The following is a 12,022-nucleotide window of genomic DNA, read 5'->3' on the forward strand; positions in this document are numbered from 1 at the left end:
AAACCAGTTGATACTTTACGAACCATTTCACTAAACCTGTTTTATGTTCACTACTGTGTTGATACTTTCACCTGAGTCATACGAACCTAACGATAGTTTCCTGTTTTAACCTCACTTCACTTTACCAGTTAACTACACGTTTCTCTTTCACTAAACCACTGTGTTGATACTACACGAACCTCCTTCACTAAACCATGTTCACTACACGAACCTGATTCACTAAACCATTTTTACTACACGAACCTATTCACTAAACTGTGTTGATCGTTTACGAACCTCCTTCACTAAACCAATGATACTACACGAACTGTTTCACTGGCTGTTGTTGACTACTGTGTTACTAATGTAATGATACTTCACGAACCTCCTTCACTAAACCATTGATACTACACGAACCTATTTTACTGTTTTATGTTCTCTACTGTGTTGATCGTTTAATAACAGTTTGCTGTTTTATGTTCACTACTGAGTTGATACTTTAACCATTGTTTCCTGTTTTATGTTCACTACTGTGTTGATACTTTAACGATAGTTTCCTGTTTTATGTTCACTTGTGTTTATATTTTAACGACAGTTTCTCTTTTATGTTCACTACTGTGTTGATACTTTAATAACAGTTTCCTGTTTTATGTTCACTTCTGTATTGATGTTCTAATACTATTTTTCTGTTTTATATTCTCTACTGTGTTGATCGTTTAATAACAGTTTGCTGTTTTAATGATACTTTAATGACTGTTTACTGGCTGTTGTTGACTACTGTGTTACTAATGTAATGAGAGGTTCCTGTTTTATGTTCACTTCTGTATTGATGTTTTAATGCTATTTTACTGTTTTATGTTCTCTACTGTGTTGATCGTTTAATAACAGTTTGCTATTTTATGTTCACTACAGAGTTGATACTTTAACGATATTTTCCTGTTTTATGTCCACTACTGTGTTGATACTGTAATGACAGTTTCCTGGTTTATGTTCACTTCTGTATTGATGTTCCAATGCTATTTTACTGTTTTACTACACGTTCCTACTTCACTAATCCAGTCATACTACAGTTTGCTGTTTTATGTTCACTAAACCAGTTGATACTACACGAACCTTCTTCACTTTATGTTCACTACTGGGTGATACTGTAACGGGAGTTTACTGTTTTATGTTCACTACACGAACCTTTACTAAACAGTTTGCTGTTTTAACCTTCTTCACTAAACCAGAGTTGATACTTTACACGAACCTTTCCTTCACTAAACTGTGTTGATACTACACGATACCTTTTCCTGTTTTATGTTCACTTCTGTGTTGATATGTTAACGACAGTTTCCTGTTTTATGTTCACTACTGTGTTGATACTTTAATGACAGTTTCCTGTTTTATGTTCACTTCTGTATTGATGTTCTAATGCTATTTTACTGTTTTATGTTCTCTACTGTGTTGATCGTTTAATAACAGTTTGCTATTTTATGTTCACTACAGAGTTGATACTTTAACGATATTTTCTTGTTTTATGTTCACTACTGTGTTGATACTTTAACGACAATTTCCTTTTTTTATGTTCACTACTGTGTTGATATTTTAACGACAATTTCCTTTTTTATGTTCACTATTATATTGATCGTTTAATGACAGTTTGCTGTTTTGTGTTCACTATTGTGTTGATACTGTAATGGCAGTTTGCTATTTTATTTTTTATTTTGAAATATTTTATTGCTCAGAAAAAGTCAAAAGGATTGCACAACAGGCAGAGCCTATATAAGTGCTCTCCTAAACAAAATGGACATCAGACAATAATCAATATTCATAATCATAAAACATAATAACATAATGTCCAATGGCATAACGTATTTAACATAATTAATATTTATTAATATATAGTAATAAAAAGTAGTGAGTAGATAGAATAGAAATGGTATAGTCGAGATAAAATATGATAGTAATGATCCTGTTGTTGGAGCTAACCTTATATGGGGCAGTAAGATCAGAATAATAAGTTAGTTCAACTCGAATCTCTTACTTTCAGCTATATATTTATGTACTGCTTTGAAAATGAAATAGTTTTCTTCAATTGGTAGGTTTATTGAGCCGGATAATAGTAGATCAATGTCTAAGATATCAAGGTAATTCCTTAAGGATGCAAATAAATCATATCTTTGTTTGATGAACAGAGGGCAGACATAAAAATAAGGAAAATTATCTGCACAGTTATCTCTACATGCACAGCTTGGGTTATTAGAAAGATGGCTTAAATTTTAATGATAGTTTAGGTTGCTAGCAGAGTTACGAAGCTGACAATGGATAATGTTACATTTACGATTTCCATACAGATAGAGAGTAGATAAAGGATTGGGATTTCCCTTTTTTATTAATTGTTTTATAGGTACACATACATGGTAGATTTTGAGTTAAACTGTCAAGATCATTCCATAACTCCAAAGTATTGGGAATAAAGCTGTTTTTATATGATTTAGTATGGCATGTTGGTGGAGTGAATAGACGTTGATTTCTGAGTGTGAAACGATTATTGGGATTAACATATAGTAATATTTCATCCAGTAGATATTGAGGTGTTTCGCCTTTAAGTATTTTATGCATTAGAATTAATTTACTATTTTTGCAACGTTTATATAATGATTCCCAACCAAGTTCATGATATAGTTTGTCAGGAGATGTTCCTTTCCTAAGTCCTGTAATGATACGGGCAGCCTCAAGTTGCACCGACTCAATTGTATTGGATTCTTCTGCTGTACAAGTATCCCAAATTATATTACCATTTTCCAAGATTGGTCTTATAAATAAAACATACAATTTAGTTAGGGAATTTCAATTTAATTTATATTTTAACATACGTAGAATGTTTAGTCGTTTACAAGCTTTAGTATATATATATATCATTAATATGATCTATCCATTTACCATTGGAGTTTAAAGTCAGCCCTAGATGTTTGTGGGAGGTTACATTATCAAGCTATTTTATGTTCACTACTGTGTTGATACCATGATGACAGTTTACTGTTTTATGTTCACAGTAAATATTTTAACGACAGTTTCCTATTTTATGTTCACTACTGTGATGATATTTTAACGACAGTTTCCTATTTTATGTTCACTACTGTGTTGATATTTTAACGACAGTTTCCTGTTTCATGTTCACTACTGTGATGATATTTTAACGACAGTTTCCTATTTTATGTTCACTACTGTGTTGATATTTTAACGACAGTTTCCTGTTTCATGTTCACTACTGTGATATTATTTTAACGACAGTTTCCTGTTTTATGCTCACTACTGTATTGACACTGTAATGACATTTTCCTGTTTCATGTTCACTTCTGTATTATGGTCACTACTGTGATGGTATTTTAACGTCAGTTTCCTGTTTTATGTTCACTACTGTGATATTATTTTAACGTTTCCTGTTTTAGTTTCCTGTTTTATGCTCCTGTTTTACTCACTACTGTATTGACACTGTAATGACATTTTCCTGTTTCATGTTCACTTCTGTATTATGTTCACTACTGTGATGATATTTTAACGACAGTTTCCTGTTTTATGTTCACTACTGTGATATTTTAACGACAGTTTCCTGTTTTATGTTCACTACTGTGATATTATTTTAACGACAGTTTCCTGTTTTATGCTCACTACTGTATTGACACTGTAATGACATTTTCCTGTTTCATGTTCACTTCTGTATTATGTTCACTACTGTGATGATATTTTAACGACAGTTTCCTGTTTTATGTTCACTACTGTGATGATATTTTAACGACAGTTTCCTGTATTATGTTCACCACTGCTCTATGCACTCTGCCGATGGTTTGACCACGTGTGTTTGGGTTGTTGGTTTTTTTGTTTGTTTTTTTTGTTTTTTTTTGTGGAGTGTTTTGTGGGATTTTATGTGTGGGTTTGGTTTGTTGCTGTTATTATTATTTTTGTTGTTGTTGTGTGTTTTTCTGTAATTTGTTTGCTTTTTTAGGGTGTGTGTGTGTGTTTTTGATCACTATAGTTTGAGAAGATTATGGTGATATTTTCAAGAATATGACTTTGACAACTGTTCACCCTTTGTTTTACTGATAATCATTTACGTTGTTCCACATCTTGACTAGCCGGTGTGTGGTTCGTGCTGTAATACACATTCATTCAGTCCCTCTTGATTAACAGCGAACAGAATGCAATTTGTAAAATCAATCGCCATCGGGGGATCCGTCTGTTTCTTCCCGTTCCAATCACACCCAGGATTGCTAGGAATATACATCAAGGATTGTGGTGTGTTCTCCTTCCTGTGGGAAATACATAATAACACATCACTTGCTGCTGTTTGGTGGGAGTAGCTTATGTGGCAAAAGCTTGTTTCACCTCTTACTATAAATACTGTTAGATAGATCACGAGTGTTTTCCTTCCAGGCTACATCACGGTAGTCTATCTCGACATCTGTACCACCCTTGAACGATATACATGTAGTACTAATGACAACTAATGTCCTTATTCTAAACGTACATTCTACATAAAATTTTGGACATATATGTCGTTCATATATTTATTTAAATAGTGTTGTCTTTTCTTTGTCTCCCCCCCCCCCCCCGAAATGTACTCATACTCTAAAATGTGTACATCAGAAATACATTAAATCTAGGCCTTGTGTACAAACATAAGGTTTAATAATTTCACTTGAGTATTTGTGTGTGTGTGTGTGGGGGGGGGGGGGGGGGTAAAGAGAGAAATTGTCAAATATTTGTAGTTTTTTAAAAGACATAAAGTGTCAAATATTTGTTTTGCAAAACAATCGGTTGTAGTGGGCCCCATTGGTCGGAGATATTAATCCTAACACTGAACACCGGAAGTGAGAAGCACTTTTCATCTCACGAACATTTTGGCAAATACTTTTGTTACATTCATCAGATTCAGTAGATGGAAATTCTCAATAATCCACTTGCCACAGTATTGTTCTCGTTCAGCTCTCCGCGCATTAATACAACAGCTAGAATCAGTAGGAACAGAATAGAACCATCTCAGTAACAATGAAGTCCACTCTGAATGGGCATGCCGTATTAATAAAACATTTGCATGCTACAGACGAGCAAGCGTCGTGAACTAAACCATATTTCTCTGAGTGCTCTTTAAAATGTACTTGACACTTCAGTGCCATATCCTTGACTTATTTCCCGGTGAATAGGGTGTAATGTGACGGCATGTCAGTATGTCGATATCTCCTAAATTTTTGCTTAATTGTTCATTAAATGTTTATTGTGCACGGTCACACAAGCACCTTTTTTCTCTTCGTCTTTTTTTCCTTTTTTTCTCTTTCTTTTCTTCTTCTATCTTTTGTTTTGAGAATATGGTTTTATGACGATTGATATTCTTCAAATTCTAGTTATGCCATTGTTTTTGTTGGGGATTTTTTTCGTGTGTTTATGTTTTTGTGGGTTTTTCTGTTTTTGTTTTTGTTTGTTTGTTCGTTTTTTCATCCATTATCGAAAACAAACTAATTATTTCGTGCGTGAAGTCGTGTTACCCATTGTAATTCCTCCAGTTTATGCCCCAAGATAAAAAGTAAAAATGTTTTGTTTAACAACACCACTAGAGCACATTGATTTATTAATCATCGGCTACTGTGTGTGTCACGGGGATTCTATAATTCCCGTAACTGAATAAAACACGATTATCAAAATATCTCTCCTAACTGTATATCTATTAGATCTCTCTGTAACAGGCGGTTAAACCCTAGTATGGCTCGTCTAGGTATGATCAGAGATACGATCTTATATAAAGTATATATTATTATAGCACGTTTAGCTCACTAGAAACACAACAAAACACAATACACTTTGGAATCTGTATTATCCTACGCTGACAAATGTACAGCCGTAGTAGTTAATTAATAACAGCAATAATAACAACCCAGAACTGATCACTTAATTAGTTAATCTCTAGGTGTCTAGTTACACAATATGCGAATCACTTCACCGTTACACCACACCCACACGTGTGATAATTGAGAAACGCTTCCAGGAGAAGTTAATTAATAAAGGAATTACAACATCATTCCTAACTGGTTAATTTTTAATTAACCCTTACTACTCGTTCAGTAACGTGTGATAATTTAGAAACGCTTCCAGGGGAACTTAATTAATAAAGGAATTACAACACTATTCCTAACTGGTTAATTTTTAATTAACCCTAACTACTCATTCAGTAACCTTGTAACACAGAAATTAATACTGGTACCTATCACAATAAAGACAATAACCTACAGTTTACCTAGGTCGTCTAGGATGACTGGCTAAGCTTTATATTACCAAATACTCGTATAATGTTAGAACAAAAAGTCTACGATTTACTTCGTCAGATGACCGAAGACACTGTCTAAAGAATATTGGTATAATACAGTATTAAAATATTTAAAGTCACATCAATCACATCAAGGTTATACACAGAGCAGAAATGATATTTACCAAAGTCCAAACGGACTAACGTTCCCGGGAAGCTTCCTTTTCGTTTCTCCTCGATATCTCTAAAAACTAGCTATTTATTCTAAAATCAGAATTGACCTGGGGGTACAAGGCGGTACCTCCCCCTATCATCTGATATTTCACCTCTACTAGCGTCGGTATATTTCTCTCTGATCGTCAAACTTACTGACGCCATCGTCGCCAAATCACGGTCGTCGAAACCGCACTCGCAGAGGTATTACGTAACTACTCGCCACATGGCCTCCACAGCTGGACTAAGTGCATATTGGAATGTCCGATCGCGCGAAGTATTACGTAACAAGTTGCCCACCTGGGCTTAGGGCAATAAACTGCACACGGCCCTCTAACACAATTAAAATCGCCACAGGCGAAACAAATTTAAGCGCATGTTCCGTCACACACCCCCACCTCAAAAAGGATATTTCCTCTACTCTAGGAATAGGGAAATATACTACATTAAAACAAAAAGGTGCGTTAACCGACGCATACGGGCATTTATAACACATGTAATAATAAGGTGACTACCAGTAATCACACTGAGTCTCTGAGTCCCTGGTATACAAATAAAATATATATAAACAAAACAGAAATAAAGAATGTCAACACATTATCATAACGTTCAACTTCGGGACAGGGCATCAGCGATTACATTGGATGTGCCCTTGATATGTTCAATGGTAATTGGGTATTCTTGCAGAAGAAGACTTCACCTCAAAACTCTCTGGTTGGTGGCTTTCATTCTGTGAATGAAAGTAAGCGGATTATGATCAGTAAAGACCACCACTTGGTGCACTGCCGATTTCACGTAGATCTGAAAATGCTTCAGAGCTTGTACCATGGCCAAAGCTTCCTTCTCTATAGTGGAATAGTTCACCTGGTGTTTGTCAAACATTTTCGAGAAGAAACTTACAGGATGGTCCAGTCCATTTCCGTCTTCCTGGAACAGCACAGCTCCAGCTCCCACGTCACTGGCATCCACAGCTAGCTTGAACGGCATTCGGTAGTCTGGCGCTGCCATCACGGGAGACGAGGAGAGCATCTGCTTGAGACGGTTAAATGACTTCTCGCATTCAACTGACCACTGGAACTTCGTTTCCTTCTTTCTCAGCGTCGCACGTTTTCCAGGTTTTCTCCGATAGGCATGCTGTCGACGCGGTGTAGCGTTGGGTTCCAAGCGCACATCTTGGCTTAAGGTATTGGTAACCGTTGGAAGGTCCCGACAAATGGAAACATTGTCTTGTATCAATGTAGTCAGCTTTGCTCGCTGGGGGTTCAAGTCTGCTAGAATCTGGCTGTTGGCCAACTTGATCTCCGCAGTCTTGACGTCATCACAGGAAATTGAGTGTCTCTCAATTTGGACCGGTCTCTCTGGAACTATCGGCAGTCTGTCAAAATAACCTTTTAGCAAATTGATGTGACAATACCTACTTTTCCTAACCCTATCAGGAGTGTTTATCACATACCCTGTCTCATTAACTCGTTTGAGCACAACATAGGGCCCGAAATACCTGTTCTGCACAGAACCCCGTTTAATGGGAAGGTACAGCAGCACCTTATCCCCTGGTTTAAATTCCCGACTCTTAGCCTTCCTATCAAACACTGATTTTATTTTGCTCTGAGCATGGCTCAGTTGCTTCATAGCTAGTTCGGTCGCCGGCAACCTCCCATCTCTAACTCTCTTATTTATTAATACTCCCTTGTCCACAGTTAACAAGGTAGTGCGAGCTGCCAACAAATTTGGATCAGCCCCCTGCTCTAGAATTAACTCTTGTCTATTACAAGGTAAATCCCCTCTATCAAAGACAACTGGTTCAATTCCCCTCTGCGGGAGATCAACAGGTTCCACCACATTTAATTTGTCAGTTGACTTATCTACCATTTTACTGATAACCTCATCCACTCCAATTTCATGGCTCACACACGTATCAGACAAGTCACAAATATCCTCTAGATCCCGTGCTAACCTACTGGCCATAGCCCTAGTCTTTACACACGCAGGATATCTAATCTCATCAACCTCACTCTCTTCTACTGGTAAAGGGCTGTCTTTAATTAACAATTGGTCACATGTCGGCTGACAACACTGACTAGTCAAATCATTACCCAACAAAACTCCTATGTTTTCAACAGGCAAGTCCTTCACAACACCCATAACGACTGGTCCCGTCACAAACTTCGAACACAAGAAAACCTTATGTAACCGGACAACCATTTTTTCTCCAGTAACCGAGGTTAAAGCCAAACTACGTCCTATGTCTGAATTTTCAATACCAGCTAAACACTTTTGCGTTATCAGACTCTGACTACACCCGGTATCTCTATAGATTGATATTGCCTTAGGACACAACTCTTGTTTCACATCACAAACCATACCAGTGGACACATACGGGTTTACTTTCTCTGCCATGGGACTAACCATTAACTCTCTCGCTAACGGAGCTGACCTCACTAAACCGACCACTTGCGCATTATCGCGTTTCCTTTTAAAACAGTCCCCGATAAGATGGGTATCCTTTTCACAGTAACTGCAATGTGGACGAAATTTTCGTGCATTGGCTGATAATGCAGGTCTATCCTTACTTTGCCCACCAGGTGCATTCCTTGCCTGACTAGCTGACCAACTAGATGACTCTCCCCGATAGTTACTTTCCCGGGAAAAACCTGGCTGAAATTTCTTCTTATCACCCTATTGTAAAGAGCTACCCGGTACTGCCTGAGCTTTGTGTATTAACACGTAATCATCTGCCACTATGCCTGCCTCCTCTATCCTTTTGACTTCACGATCCTCTAAGTGAATACGTAAGCTAACTGGTAATCCATTTTTAATGTCCTGTAAGATCAACAACTCCCGTAACTCGGTATATGACTCTACCTGATGAGACACCACCCATTTATCAAACATCCCTGCCTTCTTAGCCACAAACTCACTATAAGACTGACCCTGCGTTTTTCTCAACTCGCTATACCGTAAACGATAATCCTCAGGACGTAATTCATACGCCCTCAACACTGCCGTCTTAACTAGGTCGTACTGACTTGCTCGCTCATCACTCATTGAATTATAAGCTATACTAGCCTTCCCCTTAAACTTAGACACGGCTAACAATGTCCACTTAGACTGCGGCCAATTTAGCTGCTTAGCGGCCCGTTCAAAAAGTTGGAAGAACATGTCTACCTCCTGATCGTCAAATACAGGCACTGATCTATAAGCCTCCGACATGTTAAACCCATTTCCGGCTTCTCGTCTGACTTCTTCTGTATTCAACTTTAACTCATGTTCCACTTTTAATTTTTCTAACTGGAATTCTCTATTCCTTTCTTCTTTCTCTCTATCCCTATCTTCTCTTTCTCTCTCTCTCTCTATCCCTCTCTTCTCTCTCTCTCTCCCTTTCTCTATCCCTCTCTCTATCTTCCCTATCTCTATCTCTATCTTCTCTATCCCTCTCTTCTCTTTCTCTCTCTCTCTATCTAATGCACGTTCTTCTCTTTCGTACTCAAGTCTTTTAAAAGCTAAACGTTGTTCCATACTCAAGTCACTTATCTCTATCTCTGGAACAATCTCACTTTCTTCCATAACAGGACTATCACCAAAAACTTCCTGGATAATAATTGTCCTTATATCTCCTAAGGTTTTAGCTGATGTTAAATCAATTTCTCGCTCACCCGCGATTTCAACTACCTCGGCCTTACGTGCTCGCTTAATCTCCACTACACTGAGCGTAGGCCTATCCAGCAAATGCTTATCCATGTTTAGATATGACGCACTTAATATTAATTAATTTTCTAGTGAACAACGTGCTACTTCTGGTAAATTTGTAAAAATAATTTATAAAGCCCCCATTTACAAACAATACTTTTTTAAATATGCATGTCCCGTTTCAGATCCGGGACGAGCGCCCCAATTTTCTACTCCTGTCACGGGGATTCTATAATTCCCGTAACTGAATAAAATACGATTATCAAAATATCTCTCCTAACTGTATATCTATTAGATCTCTCTGTAACAGGCGGTTAAACCCTAGTATGGCTCGTCTAGGTATGATCAGAGATACGATCTTATATAAAGTATATATTATTATAGCACGTTTAGCTCACTAGAAACACAACAAAACACAATACACTTTGGAATCTGTATTATCCTACGCTGACAAATGTACAGCCGTAGTAGTTAATTAATAACAGCAATAATAACAACCCAGAACTGATCACTTAATTAGTTAATCTCTAGGTGTCTAGTTACACAATATGCGAATCACTTCACCGTTACACCACACCCACACGTGTGATAATTGAGAAACGCTTCCAGGAGAAGTTAATTAATAAAGGAATTACAACATCATTCCTAACTGGTTAATTTTTAATTAACCCTTACTACTCGTTCAGTAACGTGTGATAATTTAGAAACGCTTCCAGGGGAACTTAATTAATAAAGGAATTACAACACTATTCCTAACTGGTTAATTTTTAATTAACCCTAACTACTCATTCAGTAACCTTGTAACACAGAAATTAATACTGGTACCTATCACAATAAAGACAATAACCTACAGTTTACCTAGGTCGTCTAGGATGACTGGCTAAGCTTTATATTACCAAATACTCGTATAATGTTAGAACAAAAAGTCTACGATTTACTTCGTCAGATGACCGAAGACACTGTCTAAAGAATATTGGTATAATACAGTATTAAAATATTTAAAGTCACATCAATCACATCAAGGTTATACACAGAGCAGAAATGATATTTACCAAAGTCCAAACGGACTAACGTTCCTGGGAAGCTTCCTTTTCGTTTCTCCTCGATATCTCTAAAAACTAGCTATTTATTCTAAAATCAGAATTGGCCTGGGGGTACAAGGCGGTACCTCCCCCTATCATCCGATATTTCACCTCTACTAGCGTCGTATATTTCTCTCTGATCGTCAGACTTACTGACGCCATCGTCGCCAAATCACGGTCGTCGAAACCGCACTCGCAGAGGTATTACGTAACTACTCGCCACATGGCCTCCACAGCTGGACTAAGTGCATATTGGAATGTCCGATCGCGCGAAGTATTACGTAACAAGTTGCCCACCTGGGCTACGGGCAATAAACTGCACACGGCCCTCTAACACAATTAAAATCGCCACAGGCGAAACAAATTTAAGCGCATGTTCCGTCACAGTGTGTCCAACATTTGCTGATTTTCGACATGTAGTCTAAGATGAAACCTAATAATTTTTCGTATAGTAGTAAGCTAAGGGTTCTTTTATTAGCACTTTCCAACAAACAGCTTGTACCACGGCTTTTGATATACCTGTCGTAGGTCACTGGCTGACATGGAAAAAAAAGCCCCAAGATAAAATTGCTAAATAACCTTAACATCCCATTAAATGTTCAACGCCAGTGCACTGGTACACATTGGGCTTTTTTCCCTGCAGTTGGTCGACTGCGTGGAAATAAAAACATTCTGTTAAAATGTTAGTAAAGTTTTTTTACGCAAACGTTCTGCCAAGTTTGTTGTAATCCAAGTTTTTCACAAGATTGTGTGGTCACAGCATGTTATAATTTGTCTGTAG

The sequence above is a fragment of the Gigantopelta aegis genome, chromosome 6 (genome assembly GCF_016097555.1).
Source record: "Gigantopelta aegis isolate Gae_Host chromosome 6, Gae_host_genome, whole genome shotgun sequence".
NCBI classification, from domain to species: domain Eukaryota; kingdom Metazoa; phylum Mollusca; class Gastropoda; order Neomphalida; family Peltospiridae; genus Gigantopelta; species Gigantopelta aegis.